Raw genomic sequence first — 18839 nt, forward strand, 5'->3', positions numbered from 1 at the left:
GTTTTAGCATGATTCACGCATCATGAATGCCATAAGATATATTAGGCTGTTTGCATTAGAATTCACGAATATGTTGCATTGCATATTATGTTGTTGATGTGGATGAGCATTGAATGATCCATTAGCCCTCGTATGGTATGATATGATGTGATGATGATACGGTATGGAAGTCCAAGAAGACCCATTCTACGTCCCTGGCACAATGTAAGAGAAAGTCCAGGAAGACCCATTCTACGTCCCTGGCACATTGGAATGTTATGATATGTTATGTAAGAGAAAGACCAGGACCCATTCTACGTTCTGGCACTAATGGAAATGTAGAGGACTATTGGTGACAAGTTCATCCTTAAGGTGATTTGTTTGTGATGTGATGCATTTCATGAAAGCATGAACTTTAAATATAATGTTTTATTATTCTGTTCACTGGGCTCTAGTAGCTCACCCCATTCCCTTAATCCCCCAGGTTGCAGGTACGGGATAGAATCAGGAGGTCAGCAAGAATAAGAAGTCATGTTTTATTTAATAGCTAGATGTGGACATGAAAATGATGTAATGTAAAGTATAGTACAGTAATGTAATGTAATGATGTTTATTGAGGTTTAGAGTTGTGCTTGACCCTAGTATATTGTTAATCCCTTTTTTGATACATGATCTTTTTAATGAAAAGTCTTATGATGTTTATGTAAACCAAGCTTAATGTATGTTATGTTACCCCATTGGAGCATTTGATGAGGGCTCCAGTGTGGGGTTTGATGTTTATGATTATGAGTTGTGCATGTACAGGTTAAGCTTGGTAAAGGAAAAAAAAAGTTTACAGTTTTATGTTTATGTATGATCATGTATGGGATTTATCAGGTGTACAAGATGTATATTAGGCTTGCTACGGGTCCCGGCGGCCTTATGCCGATCTGGATCCTAGCGCCGGTAGCGGTCCGGTTTTCGGGTCGTTACACTAATGCTCCAGCTGCATTTATGGACTTGATGAATCGTATCTTTCACCCTTTCTTGGACCAGTTTGTTGTTGTGTTCATAGATGACATTCTTGTCTATTCAAAGACAAAAGAAGATCATGATAGGCACTTGAGGATTGTGTTACAAACGCTAAGGGAGAAACAACTTTATGCTAAATTCAGCAAATGTGAATTTTGGCTGAATGAAATATCTTTTCTGGGACATATAGTATCTGCAAAAGGTATAAGGGTCGATCCCAAAAAGATAGAGACTATCCTTGCATGGAAGCCACCCAAGAATATTACAGAAGTCAGAAGCTTTTTGGGGTTAGCTGGTTATTACAGAAGGTTTGTAAAAGGATTCTCTCAAATAGCTGCTCCACTGACAAGGTTGTTGCAGAAAAATGTCAAGTTTGAATGGAATGACAAGTGTCAGGCCAGTTTTGATCGATTAAAGGCTATGCTCACAGAGGCACCTGTCCTTACACAACCAGTGTCGGGTAAGGACTTTGTGATTTATAGTGATGCTTCTCACAATGGACTTGGTTGCGTGTTGATGCAAGATGGAAAGGTTGTTGCTTATGCTTCCAGGCAATTAAAGTCACATGAAAGAAACTATCCCACTCATGATTTAGAATTAGTAGCCATAGTCTTTGCATTAAAGATCTGGAAGCATTACTTATATGGCGAAAAGTGTTACATTTATACGGATAATAAAAACCTAAAGTACTTGCCAACTCAAAAAGAGTTAAATTTGAGACAAAGGAGATGGATGGAGCTGTTAAAAGACTACGATTGTATTATTAACTACCACCCTGGCAAGGCAAATGTGGTCGCAGATGCTCTTAGCAGGAAACATTTGCTTGCACTCAAAGCTATGAATACTCACTTGACATTGGCTAGAGATGGAGCTGTTATTGCAGAACTGAAAGTTAGGCCCAGTTTGCTTCAACAAGTCCAGGAAGCTCAAAAGGAAGATAAGGATATTGCAGTGAAGGTAAGACAAATACAGGAAGGGAAGGATAATGGGTTTGAAATTAAAGCCGATGGTTGCTTATATTACCAAAATAGAATATGTGTGCCAGACATAACTGAGTTAAGAAAGAGTATACTTGAAGAGGCTCATAGTAGTCCCTATGCAATGCATCCTGGTAGTACCAAAATGTATCAAGATCTGAAGAAGAACTATTAGTGGCCAGGAATAAAAAGAGACATAGCAGAGTTTGTTTCGAAATGCTTAACCTGTCAGCAGGTAAAAGCAGAGCACCAGGTTCCTTCTGGGTTGCTACAACCAATCTCTATACCAGAATGGAAATGGGATCGAGTTACTATGGATTTTGTCACTGTTCTGCCACTCACACCAAGAAAGAAAGATGATGTATGGGTGATTGTTGATAGATTGACGAAGTCTATACATTTTCTACCTGTCAGAACATATTATTCCCTTGAAAAATTAGCAGAATTGTATATAAACGAGATAGTACGATTTCACGGCGTACCTATCTCTATCATATCTGACAGAGACCCGAGGTTTACATCAAGATTTTGGGAGAAACTGCATGAAGCTTTGGGTACCAGATTGAACTTCAGTACAGCTTTTCATCCCCAAACAGATGGACAATCAGAGAGGGTAATTCAGATCTTGGAAGACATGTTAAGGAGCTGTGTAATTGAATTTGAAGGAAGCTGGGAAAAGTACCTTTCATTAATGGAATTCGCTTACAACAATAGCTACCAATCCAGTATTAAAATGGCACCTTATGAAGCATTGTATGGGAGGAAATGCAGGACTCCTCTATGCTGGACCGAGCTAAGTGAAGATAAGCTTGTGGGTCCTGACTTGATAAGACAAACAGAAGAAAAGGTTAAGATCATCAAGGAGAGATTAAAGGCAGCATCAGATAGACAAAAGTCATATGCAGATAAGAAAAGGAAGAATATAGAGTTTTCAGTGGGCGATAAATTATTCCTTAAAGTTTCACCTTGGAAGAAAGTGCTGAGATTTGGCAAAAAGGGCAAACTGAGTCCTAGGTTTATCGGTCCTTATGAAATTATGGAACGTGTAGGACCGGTAGCCTACAAGCTAGCCTTACTACCAGAACTTGACAAGATACAGAATGTCTTTCATGTTTCCATGCTTAGAAGATACATGGCAGATCCCTCTCATATCCTTCCAACAGAATCTGTGATGTACAACCAAACTTGTCATATGAAGAAGAACCTGTGAAAATTCTAGCAAGAGAAATAAAAGAGTTGAGAAACAAAAGAATTCCTCTTGTTAAAGTCCTGTGGAGGAATCACCAAATGGAAGAAGCGACTTGGGAGAGCGAAGATGTCATGAAAGCACAATATCCTCATCTCTTTAATACAGGTAAAATTTCGAGGACGAAATTTTTATAAGAGGAGTAGAGTTGTAACATCCCAAAAATAAAAATAAAGTAAAAATAAAAATAAAGAAATAAATAATAAATAAATAAAAAGAATATGAATAAAGAAAAGAAAAGAAAAGAAAAAAGAAGATAATAAAATAAATAAATGAAATTTTAATTTAAAGCCAAGTGGCACAACCAAATAAAGTTAAAAAAAAAAAAAGAAAGAAAGAAAAGAAAAGAAGAAAGGAGAAAAGACTAGAAGAGGAAGGGAATTTATTTTTCGCATTCATTTTCTTCTCCTTCCCGTAAACATGCATAAATCCCTCTTCCTCCATCTTTTCTTTCTATCCCAAAGCTTCAAATTTCCATCTCTAATCAACTATCCATCTTCTCCCAACATATTTTCAAAGTAGAATTTGAAGAAAAGAAGAGAAATCAAAGAGAAAATTCAAGATTGAGGGAGGGTGAATAGTAACCAAGGGTTTTGAAATTTAAAGGTATGTTAGGGGTTTTGATTTAGGGATATTTCTTATTATTTTTATGTGAATATTTATGAGAAATATTGTATTAATATGATTTATTGGTTTATTTTTCATGAAGAAGAAGTGGAAGGGAAAAGTGGAAACTCTAAAGGAAAAGGGAAAGAAAAGGAAGATTAGGAAGTTTTAAGTTTGTGGAAGATTTTGAAAGGTTTGTGCTCAACTTTGTTTGAATAATTTAAGAATTTATTAAGTATGCTCTATTTGACAATTTTATTATCCTAGTAAAAATAGACCAAGTGAATAATAGTTTAATTATTTTGTATAATCAAATTTTGAGAAATAATAGATTCAATAGATAGAAAATTTTAAAATTAATATGTAATTTAACCAAAAAAAATTTAGGTTATGGATCTAATGAAATGACTCCATTTTCTTTGATAGAAATATAATTTGGTTAGATATAGTGACAAATAAAAAAAAATTAGTAGAAAAAAAAAGAGAGAGATATTAGATTAGATGAAAAAAAAGAAATTAATAAAAGAGTAAGAAAAGTGAGATATAGTGTAAATATGATGTTTAAAAATAATAATAATAATAATAATATAACTTCTGAGAAATGAACCCTACTTCAGTACCACCCACTCACATCTTCAGAGGAGAATAATGAGCAAGAAGAGGTGACCCCAAATTCTGTGATTCTGAATGATATGGTTCAACTAGAAAGTTTGAGTTCTAGTAGACAGGAGGAGATATCCAATCAGGGAGAGAGAACTGGTCATTTGGACAAATCAGATTTGAGAAGGTATTCAAGGAGAGATAAGGCAGAAGAAGCCATTATGCAGTCTACTCAGAGTCAAGAATCTTCTCCTGTTAAGTTACCCACAACTCTTTCTTCTGATGAGTTACCCACAACTCTTTCTTCTGGTGAGTTACCCACAACTCTTGAATGTTTCAATGATTTAAAAAAAATGAAATAAGGTATATTGTGATAAATAGAAAAAAAATATATATATATATTATATTAAGAAAAAAAAATAAAAAGAATAATAGTTAATTAATTTATGATTAAAGTATGAATTTATAATTTATGTAGTTGAATTAAATTGATAGATTTATATGATATGACAATACTTAAAAGCAGAGTTGTAATATGATAAAATGTTATAGTTTGAACAATTCACAGTTACATTGAATTGAAAGTTTTTTTTTTTATCATGTTTAAATGTATAAATTATTTAAAGTCTGACCCTAGTAAGTTTGGTGGGAATTGTGAGTTAGTTTAAGGGTATGGCATGCCATATATAGATCTTGCAGTATTGCACTACAGTTACACTGATTTTTGGGATACAATGAGGTACCCTACAGTTATAGACTCGGCTTTCAAGCCGTACAATTATTTGGCACTTTGTGTCCTACAGTTACAGTTTCCTTATCTGACTTAACAGTCCCATTTAAATTTCTAGGGGCCAAAAGAAAAATAATGAATAAATAAAAGTACTGAGAGAAAACAAAACTTTTTACATGATGAAGAAAAAGAAAAGGATTATGAAATTAAAGTATGAATATATGTGAATTAATAGTATGATTTAGATTATTTCAAATTATTTGTTATATAGTTATTTGTCATTTGTTTGAATTACTGTTATTACATGAATTTTGATTTAAATGTTTTATTTATAAAAAAAAGTTGAGCACTACTAAGCAATTTGCTTAACGCGTAGGAATTTATTTTTTCTCGCGCAGGTTGTAGACCCAAGTAGCAATAGATCAAGTTCTGCATCAACCCAGCCAAAATTACATCATTATTTATCTTGGATATATTTTGTAAATTTTATATAAAGTTGATTTTGAAAATTTGGCATGTACATAAAGTTTTAGAGATAAAGTTGTATATGGTTTGAAAGGGATATATTTGAAGATTTTAATTTTGATATAAATATGGATGATTAGTATAAGTTTTTGTATTAAGACTAATGAGATAGTTTATGAAGTGTTTGATCTTGATTGAAATTGTATTGATGTTGAAAGAAGTTTGGGAGTTGAGGTTGAAGTTTATAGAAGTGTTATATTACTATTTACAGGTGAAATTAAGTCAATATTGTAGGGGAAACTCTGCCGGATTTTCGGTAAAAAAAAAGAAAAGAAGAAGTCATGTACTACATGATATAAATTAAAAAAAAAAAAAAAGAACAGTTACAAAATGTGATGTCTGCTGCTCGGTTAATTAAATGACCGGGTAGGGGTGCTACATTTGGGCTCAACTCGGCTTGCCTGGATAAACTTTGGGCTTGTATAAGGCGTAGAACTGTGCATGGAGCCCTCCAGAAGCTTAGGCCTAATCCTTCTAGCTTGGGCCTCACTAAGGCTCAGGCGTCTAAAGCCCGACCATCATCAAGCTTGAGCCCCATGGATAGGTTTGAGCTAAGTCCAGCTTGCCTGAACAGACCTTGGGCTTGCATAAGGCATAGAGCCGCGCATGGGGCACTCCAAAAGCTTAGGTCCAATCTTTCTAGCTTGAGCCTCACCAAGGCCTGGGCCTCACCAAGGCCCAGGCGTCTTGAGCCTGACCATCATCAGTGCTCAATACCCTCTCCCACCAGATTACTGTTCCTTGAAAAAAACCGTTCGTAAGATGATGGGTGAATGGAAAACTTTGCACCTCGATATTAGAGTCTCCGGGAGGAAGTTGCTAAAGGCTGTGGTGGAGACTCCTCTAGTTCTGTTCTCTCATGCACCCACCAAATTGACCCACCGAGTCAATCTTCCGCAATGTCGAACGAAAATACAGTGATATATTGTTGGGGTTGTTGAGCGAAAGAAGAAAGCAAGTAGACTTGGAAGCAATTCGGGTAGACTCACACATCTCTGACGTGGCAAAGGTATTTTTTCCTTTTTTAAACTATATAGGACATGCTACGTATATGTTTCGCCGAAAAATCCGCCGGAAACTCATTCGAGTGACTGTTTCATGTAAGTATTTGAACGTTAATAATTTTCTGAAACAAATTAAAATTGAATAACTGCAATGAAACAATGACTTAAGTTCAGTGATCATAAGTGAAAATTATCCAATCCTATCTTGAAGTCCAGAGGACATCATTGTCTAAGGTTCAGTATCCTTTTATATATGGTGGTCTCTGCATCTAAAGGGATCTTATGGTTATGGTCTCAAGCTTCAAATCTTATGTTTTGCTGTCGAAATGGGTGTCTGAACTTGAGGGTTGAACTTAGGGTTTAGGTTCGAGTTGTATGACAGTTTCTGGTACAAGATGCATGATGTTTGTATGTTTTGGCATGTGTATATATATATTCTAGCTAAAGAAACTTTGAATGCATTATTTGATATCTAATTTTTACATAAAAATTAGTTAATACTGTAATATTTAATACATAATCTTTTATACATGTATAACATAATTCCTGTGGATGTGAATTATGTAAAAAATTGCACTCTAAAAAGTTTTTTATTAAAATTATTTTTATATTAGATCGATCAGCTCATCAAGGAAACAAGAGGGGAAAGATTTTTTTTTTTTTTATGATACTGTTATAATTCTAATAATTTATAGATAGTTTGATTATGTATATGAGCAATAGCAAATGAAATGCGGTAATGCATTAGTGCGGTAATGCATGAGTGCGGCACTCAATGCAAATGTAAATTTAATTTTTATTTATTTAATTATATATTAAATTTATAAAATATAATTATAAAAATTAATATTAATTAATTTAAATTATTTATAATATAATATTATATTTATTAATTTATATAATTTAGTTATATATTAAATTTATATAAATATAATTATAAAAATTATATTAATATTATTATAAATATTAATTATTTTAATTTATTTACGATAAAATATTATATCTCCCATATCTATAATAATATTTTATTATTTTTATTATAATTAATTTATAAATATTTATAAATTATAAAAATTATAAAAAATTAAAATTTATTTTATTTCATATTTTTTTCTCATATCAAAATATTTTATAAATATTGATTTTTATTATTTTTATACTCTTCATAAATATTGATAGCTGAAAGTGATAGTATAAATAATGACCATTGATCATATATAACTCCAAATTCTCAAAAAAGAAAGAAACGTCTATATAGCACGAGGATATTTGATATTTTTAGTATTATTTTTTGATTTTATCATTTGTATATATATTAATTTATTTTTATTACATTCTAATGTTTTTAAATATTTATATGTATTTTTTATTTAATTTTTTTATACTATAAATATAATTAATAAAATAAATTGTATATATCCTTAGTATTAATTAATACATTTATAAAATAAATTATATTAATACATTTTATTTTTTAAATTTACTTAAATGCACACGAGATTAAGTATGTAAATGTTATATTAATATATTTATATATATTCTTAATATTAATTAAATTATATAAATCAAAAAAATAAATTAGTAAATATGATAAATATAATATTATATTATAAATAATTTAAATTAATTAATATTAATATTAATATAATTTTTATAATTATATTTTATAAATTTAATATATAGTTAATTAAATTAATAAAATATAATATAATAATTAATTAAATAAAAATTAATTAATATTAATACAATTTTTACAACTATAATTTGTAAATCTAATATATAATTAATTACATTAAATATAATAATTAATTAAATAAAAATTTATTAAATAATATTATTATAATTTTTATAATTATATTTTATAAATTTAATATATAATTAAATAAATATAATTAATTAAATAAAAATTAAATTTATACTCACGGTCGAACCGCACTCATGCATTACCGCATCTCAAACATGCAGTAATGTATCTAAATAAATTTTTTTTTTACTTATTTTTTCTTATCGCGTTTTTAAAATGTGGTAGACTCTACCGCATTTTTAGAATGCGGTAGAGTCACTTTTCATCCTAATTCGGGAAAAATTATTTTTCATATCATAGTTTGAGAAATTTTTTTTTTTTTAACTTAAAAAAGCAAAAAGCCCTAATTTTTTATCTATAGCTACGGATAATTTGAAAAAAATAATAATTTTAGCAATTTTTTTTACCCTCGCCATATGATTCACGAGCAAAATTGATCTTTCCGCCAATCTTTTTCACTTTAAACTTTGATCATGATAACTAATTAATGCTAAAAAAATTGAAAAGTAGGATGAGATGGAGTAGTTACAAAGGCAGAGTTGATATAGTAAAAGTAGTAAAATATAGAAAAAAAAAGGAAAAAAAAAAAAAAACAGTAGACAAGTAAAGACAATATGCAGACATTATGTGGTCCAAACAGAGGAATTTTTGAAATGAGTTGCATGCCATTAGCATAGGAAGTTGGCATGACCTTGCAACTATATAATAAGAGTTTTTAATTTGTGGAGGATATTGACAATCCTCCTTTAGGTCTTGTTTGCATCAATCAACACCAACTTTCCTTCTATAAATTAGCATATCTATGTAATCTAAATCATTGTTCATCTTGATTTCACATTCTTTTCTTCTTTTTTTTTAAAAAAAAGAGAAAAATGTGTGATTAGAAGCCTAATTGAGGTATGAGATGCTTTATCCAATGACCCAACGGCCAAAACCACTAGCCTTTTACTGTAGACATCACTGGACGGGTTGGGTTGGTGAGTAGCAAAAGGCTTCATCATTGATCACTATCCTTTCAAAAACACCATCATATTTGAGTCTTTTTCAACCCCACAAATCCATCCTAAATTACTAACCCTCTTTCTTTCTATTTTTCTTTTTGAATAATCTCTCTCTTTCTCTCTCAAACATACATATCTCTAGAGTTTCATTTCATTTCACAAACCACCTACCCTTTCTTTTTTGGTAAGGGATCTCATCAACTCAAAAGGTATGATATATCCAATGATTTTCATTTCTCATTCATTTGCATGTATGCATGACTGAACCAGCATTATTATTTATAAGCTAGCAAAATTAAACATGATGTTGACAAGCAATTAATGTTGTTTTCTAAATATGATACAAATTTGGATATGCACAGCATGAAAAGCTTCAGTGAGTGGATTTTTGCTGAATCAGATTATACATTCTTGTCTACTACTTTAGCTTGGCATCAAATTCAATATCCACTTAGGTTCTGAACCCTTTCTAAGAAAATTTCAAGAAAATAACACTTTGGCTATGTGTAAGTTTGGCCAATTATAAGCACTAGCCTGTTTAAGGAACTGGGTTAAGGATAATAACTATTGTTAGCTTTTCTCGATGGATGATTTGTACAACTGGTTCTGGGACATTAGCAGCTAGCTATGCTGTTATATTCAGCAAATTATGTCTATACTTGATCACAAAAATGGTAAAAGGGTTGACCCACATACCAGTTTTAGTCTCCCATCACTGTCCCTCACTAGCATCACCTAATCAAATTGGGGCATTTTGGATAAGTATGGCATCAAAAAGCATCTCCTGGTCTTACAAGGGCTAAGCAGCTGATAAACAGCCATTAATGATTGCGTTTTTTTGGGACTAAACTTGTTGGGTAAAAATTACCCAAAAGATAATTGAAAGAGAACAAATTTTTATATAAAATAATATATATGGAAAGCAAAAAATGATTCAGAATATGATTTATTGTTGATGTCAGTGTTTATATAGTTAAACAGTCAAATCTTAATTCTATTCATTTTTATAAAAAAATCTCAGAATCCAATGATTCATCCACTGAAGTAATTCCACACAGCAGCTTTCCTTTTCACAAGTTCACCTCCACTCCTCTCTTCTATTCCCATCAATGGAGCCACAGCTGCCAAGATAGATTTTTTATTATTATTACTTTTTTAAACTTTTTAAGCTTTTATGTTAATTTTAATAGAAATTAAAATTGCAAGCAGTTGTATGCTTACTTGATTTAAGAAAACATCTCAAGTCACATTGATCATATTAATAATTTTTAAAAAATAATAATAATTAAATTTTTTTATACATATATATGATAGATTGAAGTTTTTAAATGATTTTCTTTTTCACTTTCAAAAACTTCTGTCAAGAAAATGAATTAATATGAAATACCACTTATATATTGAGTTTTTTTTTTACATAATTTTCATTAACTTTTTATATAATTTTATTATAATATATTATTTTCAATAACGAAATTATATAAATAATGTAAATAAAAAGACATTTTGAAAATATAGCCCAATTTAATTAAAGCTAAGAAACTATATATAACCTTGATGCTAACCTTGTTTTTTTTAAAAAAAAAAAAAAAACATTTACTTCTATTTAGAAATTATATTGAAATTGATATTATAATTTTTAATATATATTAATGTAACATAATAATCACTCAAAATAGATCATGCTCTCGAAAATAAGATCATGTGATAAGATTTTGATCAAGTGATAAGATTTTGATCAAGTGATACTCGATCACTAAGGAAAAAAAACGCTACAAGTTTCAACTATTCGTCAAAACTCGCTCTCTCAACTATAAGACGAGACTCTATGAAAAATTACCGTTAGAGAACGCAATCCAACAGATTCTCATTACTTCTGTAATCGCGGAATTTTATATCACTAGTCGATACTACTCGGATTTTTAAGAAATGCAATAACCAATTTTATCTTTTGACGGTATAAAAGTAGATGAATACAGAAATTAAAATATACAATTTTTATACATTAAGTTCAAAATATTACATTACATACGACCTTCTCTTCAATTTATTAACTTGAGCGCAAAGTGGCTATTCTAAACACTAACCATATCACATTCGTATTTTCCTTTTTTATAAGTAGACCAATCGCAATACAGTTCTATTTCAATCACATTTTATATATATATATATATATATATATATATATATATATTTTCAACCTCCGTATTAAAAATGTCATAAGTTAATATTCTATCAAAAATTTTGTCTATGGTTTTCATGCATTAATAATAGAAATAATAAATGCAGAGATTTTCATACATGTTAGAAAATAATTTCAAATCAAGAATATTGATATAAATTTTACTGTAGATAAAGTAAGTGAAAAAAAGTTTGGACTTTAATTTAATATAAAAAATTAGTAAAGAGTAAATAGTTTGTTTATGAATGAGAGCTCTCTTTTGTGATTGATACTTTGTAAAAGCTTTTAACAATTTAATTATCCAATGCATATTCACAAGTTGAATTATTATATTATTAAAAAAAATTATTTTGTCTGCTAATTTTGAACGTTAGTTTCATTATTTTGATTAATAATTCATTTTAGTATTTAATAATCTTCATCAAAATTTTCTAATATTTTAATATCATCTATAAATTATATTTAAACCTATGATTACTTAATATTTGATACTTTAGTAACCCTTTTCATAATTTTCTACTAATTTGAATATATTGTTTTAGTAATATCCTTAATAACCGCTGGGCTTCCTCTACTCTGGGCGAGACCGGGTCCAAAAGGAGAATAATAGCCCAAAACCCATCAAACCCTCCTTAGGCTGATCAACTCAGCATTTCAAACTTCGACCCAGACACGCCGGGCCAAATGGGTTACCCGCGAGCCCAGACCCAACAGAAAAAAGCCCAGTCCGGCGATGTGATGTGAGGGAGAGGAGCTAGTCCAGTCACTTCTCAGCCCTGCCCAAACGCGCGTCAGGGGAATTAAATGGCCGCCTGGCGTGGAGAGGGGGTCTGACACGTCCGTACGTATGGGCTTGAGTGACATAGACAGATAACACAATAGCAAGAACAGGAGGGGCAGGTAAAAAGGGAGGGGGTCTTCTCTTTCCTGCTTCTTCCTTTCTGCTTCTTTCTCGGCTCCATATTTTTTATTTTATTTTTCTATGTAACTCTTGCCTATCCATACTATCATAGTTCATGAATCTGACTTCAACATCGGAGGGTCTCCACCGGGGGCATCCCTGGTAGACCCCTGATCATCTTTCCTTATTTTGCAGGTCCTTTCATCAAACCGAACATTGAGAGACCCATATGATGGAGCAAGAAGAAAATCAGATCTATCATGGAGTAAGAGGAAAATCAAATTTATCAATTGGCGCCGTCTGTAGGAGCGAAAGAGATTTTACAATCTTTAAAGTTTCTAAATTCACCCATTGAGATCTACATGAATGTATGAAAGTTTATACAAAAAAGAAAACGGGAGGTTTACAATAACACAGCTGAAAAGAAAGATTCATTATATTCAGGAATATTTTGATAGTCTTTCAGATAGTTTATTTTAATATTTATTAAATTTTATTACTACTAACTTTTTCTTTGAAATCTGGTGAAGTGAAATTTCAGATCGAAATACTAATCTATGAATATAAAATTTTAATATTTTCTATAGAATAAATAAATAAATAAAATAAGTGATGTATATATTTGTTGAAATTGTGAGGTCGGCCGTATATATGTTGTAAAGGTTAGATGGGCAGGTCGGCTATAGAGTCCCAAATTAGTAAATTAGAGAGAAAATTAATAAATAAAAAATAAAATAAAATAAAAAAGAAGGATATGCGAGAAAAAATGAAGCAGGTTAGGTAGATTGAACAGCTCTTTGACTGAACAACAAATAGGTGAGGTCGGACTACACAACAAATGATGAAAAATAGATCGACGGAAAAGCTCAGGTGAAAAGACTCCAACTGTTCAAAATTGCCTCTTGTTGTGTATGCTTATTATTTTGCTTTAGAATTTCAAGACTGCCTTTAGTTACTGGCAATTGTTTTTTATTAATTATTATTGAATACAAAGGATTTTATAGATTATTAAAAGATATGCTTTGCATGTAAATAATAATGCTAAATTTAATTAAAGTATACTTCTCTGAGTTTAAATATCTTGATAATTGCTCACATAACATTAAAATTCAAGTATTGTCATGACAATTTTATTATTAATGTTAGCACAGACATTCCTAAGAAAAAGATCATGTATTTTATAGATTGAAAAATCTTAGAGAAATTTACACATGCAAAATATTATTTATTGAACCTCTAAATTGCATGAGTTAATATTGTTAGTTAGAGCTAATATTTACATTCATCTGAAATATGAAATTAAGTGACATGTGCAACATATTATTTATTGATGATATTATTGAATTAACAACGAGCATCCTCGTTATATACGCTCTATGCAAGCTCTTATTTTGCAGAAAAAATCATGAATCCTAAGTGAAGACCTCAGTGAGATAGGTGACCGACCTCGAAAAATGACTCCCGGCACGACAAATGTAATGACCCGGAAACCGGTACCCCTCTGTAACGGTCCGCCGAATGTACCTTCGGCTGCCGAACCTGAGTTCATCCAGAACTCATCCCCGACGGCAACCTAGCTTCTCAATCCCTTCCAACACCCAAAACATGCATAACACAACTACTCTAGTATATGCACAAAGGGGTCCAAAACTACCTAAAACCCCAACAAACAAAACACATATACAAGCTTTCATGCATAATCCCTCAAAAACATACGTTTTACCCTATTCATGCAACTCTACCCAAAAACTCCATAAAACCTCTGTAAATCATTAAAAACAGTTCCAGATCTTCACTTACCTCTTGAAATCAAGAAGATGAACGATCTAAACTTGCAAATATGGAGCAACTCTTCTTCAAATCCTCCAAACCTCAAAACCTACCTTTTAACTCAAAACCTTCAAAACAACATTAAAATCACTCAAACCTTTGCAAGATTTGATAAAACTATGAAGAGTAGCCATGGAGGACAAGATCTCACCTCTGAAAGTGAAAAGACAAGCTGTACTTATCCATTTCACCGACTGGAGGTGCTTATATAGGGGGCTGACCGACTCACCTTCGGCAGCCAAACCTGCATGCAAAACCATGCAACGTTCGACGGCTGAACGTGGAGTTTCGGAAGCCAAATCTAAGGCACTTTCGGCGGCCGAACTTTACTTCGGCGGCCGAACTTTACTTCGGCGGCTGAACCTGGCCAAATCCTCCTTGGTCTTTTCTCTTCAAAACTCAATCCTATTCCACTCTAAACGTTTCAAACACTTGAAAACATTTTAGACAACCTTTCTCTTACCCTTCTAGAAACCTCTGACATCCTCGAATTCCACCGGACGGTAAGAATTTCGATGTCTAATCTAGCCAGGTATTACAACAAAATCGGCTAAGATGATGAAGCGACAGTAAGGCCAATGAGCCTGAATCCCATGCAAGGCTAGAGAGCCTGGAAGCGACAGTAAGGCCTAAGAGCCTGAATCTTGTGCAAGACCTCAGTGAGGTAGGTGACCGGCCTCGAAAAATGACCCCCGGCACCACAAAACCGGCTGAGATGACGAAGCGACAGTAAGACCAATGAGCCTGAATCCCATGCAAGACTAGAGAGCCTGGAAGCAACAGTAAGGCCTAAGAGCCTGAATCTTGCGTAAGACCTCAGTGAGGTAGGTGATCGGCCTCGAAAAATAACCCCCATCACCACAAAATTGGCTGAGATGATGAAGTGACAGTAAGGCCGATGAGCCTGAATCCCATGCAAGGCTAGAGAGCCTGGAAGCGACAGTAAGGCCTAAGAGCCTAAATCTTACGCAAGACCTCAGTGAGGTAGGTGACCGGCCTCAGAAAATGACCCCCGGCACCACAAAATCGGTTGAGATGACAAAGCGACAGTAAGGCCAATGAGCCTGAATCCCCTGCAAGGCTAGAGAGCCTGGAAGCGACAGTAAGACCTAAGAGCCTGAATCTTGCACAAGACCTCAGTGAGGTAGGTGACCAGCCTCGAAAAATGACCCTCGGCACTATAAAACCGGCTGAGATGACTGTAACGACCCGAAAATCGGATCGCTACCGGCGCTAGGATCCGGGTCGGCTTAAGGCCGCCGGGACCCGAATCCTAGTGCCGGTAGCGGTCCGATTTTCGGGTCATTACAGATTGGTATCAGAGCCCTAGGTTCATATAGTCGGACCTAGAGTGTCGGGCTCATAGATGTTCTAGAAGGTCAAGCACAATAGGAAAATCATGTCCACTAGGATAGGATGTAGAGTCCTGTCTTGAATGATGATGTGAAATGCCATGATTATATACATGTGCATTAATGTTATGCTATGATATGTGATATATGTGATGCGGGTTCATGTGTTTGCACATGAACCATTTGATGCTAATGTTTATGTGATGTGTGCTGTTTTTCAGTAAGCAAGATGAGAGGAACTCGTTGATCTGCACGATTGACTGGAGTACCACCCCAGGATAAGGGCACTGATGCCCGTCCTCCAGCATTGCCTAGGGCAATGTCCTGCAGGTCTAGCAGGGAGAGAGCATCAAGGGATCCTAGAAGGTCTTTTGATATGAGCAGAAGAGGGACAGTGCAAGGAGGAATGTCAGAGGATGTAGGGGATGATATGGATGTGGATCAGAGGAGGGATGGCAGTCTTGGAGTGAGTATATCGGAGGAGGGTATGGGAGAGTCCTAAGGAGGCACTCAGGCCTCGGGATTTGTTCAGCCACCTCAGTACCCACCCTTTTCTCAGAATCCCGGGTATTCGATGGGAGGTGCATCGGATTACCCCAGCTTTAGCCCTTACCACTCACATATGCCATACCCACATTTCTACCCACCATACTCACAGTACCCTATGTACCCACCCCCATCTTTCTACCCAGGTATAGCAAACACTGCCCCAGAGGATGCTGCACCTCCTCCACCACCAGCAGAACCTACTGTCCTAGAAACCCAAACACCTAAACCTAGCTCATCTGGAGGGAGCAAGGTCAAGATGACCGACTACATGAAGCTGGGTGCTCCCCAGTATGAAACCGGTGATGACCCGTTTGTATACCTTGAGAGGGTCAAGATGATAACAGATGAGATAGGAGCTGATGACAGTAGAGCCATTCAGATGGCTGGGTTCACACTAAAATGCAAGAAGGCCCATGAGTGGTTTAAAAACTATGTGAACCCGAGGTTGGACAGCCTATTATGGGAGGAGTTTGCAAATGAGTTTGCAGGATGGGCTTTCCCTGACAGTTCAAGGGAGTTGAAGATGATTGAATTTGAGCAGTTGAGGCAGTCAGATGAGATGAGTGTGGATGAGTATACAGACAGATTCTTGGAGCTGTTGCCGTTTGCTGGGCAGAATCTGGACACAGATCAGAAGAAGTCAAGGAGGTATATCATGAAGCTCCATTCCAGGTATTCCTCCTTGATCCAGTCAGCAGAAAGAGAGAGTTTTCATGCCATAGTGGATATGGCTCGGAGGATGGAGGCTAGTGCAATAATCGAAGGGAAAATTAAGCAGTCAGTAGCACAGCCTTCTGGTTCCAAGACCCCAGGTGGGGGAAGAGTAGACCCTTCTTCTCTGAGTTCAGCTAGTAAGAGGTGGGGCAGTACCACCAAGAAGCCAAAGAAGAACAAGTTCTGGAACAAGATCAAATCAGGTCTGGGATTAGGAAGTGGCTCGAGCTCAGGTGCAGATAATGCATCATGTATGAAGTGTGGGAAGCCACACAAAGGAGTATGTTGGTTTGGGACGACAGCCTGCTTCAGATGTGGACAGGAGGGACACATGGCACGGGAGTGTCCTAGAGCAGCTTTTGTGGCACAATCCCAGCAGACAGCTTCTGGTAGTGTGGCTCAGCCAGTAGCTCCAGCCGCGACTCAGGCTAGTGGCAGAGGTCGAGGGAGAGGGACAGCCTCTTCTTCATCGGGTTTCAGAGGTGAAGGTCCATCAGCTCCAGCGCGGATCTTCACGATGACTCAGCAGGAGGCAAACACATCTAACACAGTGGTGTCAAGTAATCTCATCATTGGTTGTTCTGATGTGTATGCATTAATGGACCCTGGTGCATCTCATTCTTTTATTGCTCCGAGGGCTGTCGAGAGGTTGGGGTTGATGGTCTCTGGGTTAGAGTGTCCCCTATGGGTCAGTGGACCCAAGTGTGACCCGTCAGTGGCAGAGTCGGTCTGCCAGTGTAGTCTAGTTTTTGTTGAGGGAAGATGCCTTTTCGCCGACCTTGTGGTTCTAGATTTGACAGATTTTGACATCATTCTAGGGATGGATTGGCTATCTACCCATAGTGCTACTTTGGATTGCAGAGACAAGGTAGTCAGGTTCAAATGTCAGGATGGGTCAGAGGTTGTCTTCAGAGGAGACAGGAGGGGTACACCTAGAGGTTTGATATCAGCCCTACAGGCTCGTAGGCTTCTCAGGAGGGGTTTTCAGGGTTTTCTAGCTCATGTGAGAGAGCTGGATAGTCATGTTAGAGAGCCCGCCTCAGTGCCCGTGGTCAAAGAGTTTTTAGATGTTTTCCCAGACGAGCTGCCAGGTTTACCACCTGCTAGGGAGATAGAGTTCGAAATTGAGTTGATGCCTGAAACCAGACCAATCTCTATCCCTCCCTACAGGATGGCACCAGCTGAATTGAAAGAGCTTAAGGAGCAGTTGCAAGAATTGGTAGATAAGGGTTTCATTCGACGAGTACCTCACCTTGGGGTGCTCCAGTGCTGTTTGTGAAAAAGAAAGATGGATCCCTTAGACTTTGTATCGACTACAGGCAGTTGAACAAAGTCACTATCAAGAATAAGTACCCGTTGCCAAGGATCGACGATCTATTCGACCAGCTAGCAGGAGCAGGTTGTTTCTCCAAGATAGATCTGAGATCTGGGTACCATCAGCTAAGGATAAGAGAAGAGGATGTGCCGAAGACAACATTCAGGACCAGATATGGGCACTATGAGTTCCTTGTGATGCCGTTCGGGTTAACCAATGCCCCTACAGCATTCATAGATCTCATGAACCGAGTTTTCAGTCAGTACCTGGATCACTTTGTTATTGTCTTCATAGATGATATATTAGTGTATTCTAGGAATGCGGAGGAGCATGCCCATCATCTGAGGTTAGTTCTGCAGACCTTGAGGGAACATGGCTTATATGCCAAGTTCTCCAAGTTTGAGTTCTGGCTAAGGAGCATTTCATTCTTGGGGCATGTAGTGTCAGAAAATGGAATAGAGGTGGACCCCAAGAAGGTGGAAGCCGTAGCTAACTGGCCTAGACCCACTACAGTAA

The 18839-nt window shown here is 35.1% G+C and overlaps 1 long non-coding RNA gene across 2 annotated transcripts; it reads left to right on the top strand.

Moving 5' to 3' along the window:
• Positions 1–3529: 3529 nt before the first annotated feature.
• LOC110629247 lies at positions 3530–6728 on the top strand. Of its 2 annotated transcripts, none has more exons than XR_002490188.2 (3): positions 3530–3819; positions 3923–4012; positions 5548–6728. It is a non-coding gene; the product is annotated as an uncharacterized LOC110629247 (long non-coding RNA). The 2 variants fall into 2 exon arrangements; XR_002490189.2 differs by lacking the exon at positions 5548–6728 and adding an exon at positions 4437–4711.
• Positions 6729–18839: the final 12111 nt, after the last annotated feature.

Source organism: Manihot esculenta, chromosome 1, assembly GCF_001659605.2.
Source record: "Manihot esculenta cultivar AM560-2 chromosome 1, M.esculenta_v8, whole genome shotgun sequence".
Taxonomy (NCBI): domain Eukaryota; kingdom Viridiplantae; phylum Streptophyta; class Magnoliopsida; order Malpighiales; family Euphorbiaceae; genus Manihot; species Manihot esculenta.